Below are 1167 nucleotides of genomic sequence, written 5' to 3' on the forward strand. Positions count from 1 at the left end.
GTCATCTTTTAAGATTATGGAGCTTGAAATTAGTTAAAATGCTTAGTATTATTATTTAATATGTATCAGTAGTATTTTCTCTACAGAACCATGGTAATTTGGTTCATTCATTTGCATGTTTATGGGATACAAGAAACTCTTGGGCCCTAAATAACCAAGCAGCGTTAACTCTTCCTAACGAAAATACTGCACAGGCACAAGCTCTTGTCAATGACTGTGGTAGCTGGGCACATTACTTCAAGTTACTTTTGAATGATAAGTGTACATTCACAGAGTTCATTTCTACTGCCAGTATTTTATTATGGAACTCTTGCAAGTACGTTTTCTTTTTAATGAACAATTATCATTGAATGTCTTTTAAAAATCTAACTCAGCCTTCAAAAGTCATGTAAGAGAACTCTTTGAAAGTGACTGTAAGTGATAGGTGTTTTTTCAGGTGAACGGCGCAGCAGAGAAACAGGCAGAAGGAAAAAGGGAAAGGGGCTTTATTTTCTTGAGGACACAGAGAGAAATTTGGGGAGGTCAAGGAATTCTCTGAACTGGACAAAGGAAGGCTGAGGTTTCTGTGACCTTTTGCCAGGGGAGGCGTTTGAAGGGCATGTTTAGATCTATCTGAGGGAGCTGAGTGGGGGTCTTCCCTGAGGCGGCGGGAAGGGTGGAAGTAAGTTATGTCCTGGACTGAGTTGGAGAAGGAGGAGGTGGCCCTGGAGCATGGGCCTTTGTTGTAAGGGCCCTGGCCACATTAGATGAGCACCACCATCATTTTAGCAATTCACACTAGGGCCCGAAGCTATCAGTGAGTATGCCATCTGGGCTATTATGAGCCTTTGAAAGCATCTAAACATACATATGCATATGTTAACTGGAAATTTTAAAACATTTATCAAAGGAGACAATTAATAAAGCATATTAAAGATTCATTAAATTTAATGGACCCATGAACTTTTAAACAGAAGTCAAATTGCATACCAGCAATTTATCTTTAATCTACTTGTCCACTCAGTCCCTGATAAATGTAGCATGAAGAGGAAATATTTGTAGTTTTAGGTAATTGTTTGACATGTTAGTTAAACAATGCACCTTAATCCATCTGAGAAAAAGTAAGTTTTTTTTCCTGTGTACTATATAGCATTACTCCTTACTCTCTGATTTTAAAAACTCTAAAAA

The sequence above is a fragment of the Octodon degus genome, unplaced genomic scaffold (assembly GCF_000260255.1).
Source record: "Octodon degus isolate 3935 unplaced genomic scaffold, OctDeg1.0 scaffold00205, whole genome shotgun sequence".
NCBI classification, from domain to species: Eukaryota; Metazoa; Chordata; class Mammalia; order Rodentia; family Octodontidae; genus Octodon; species Octodon degus.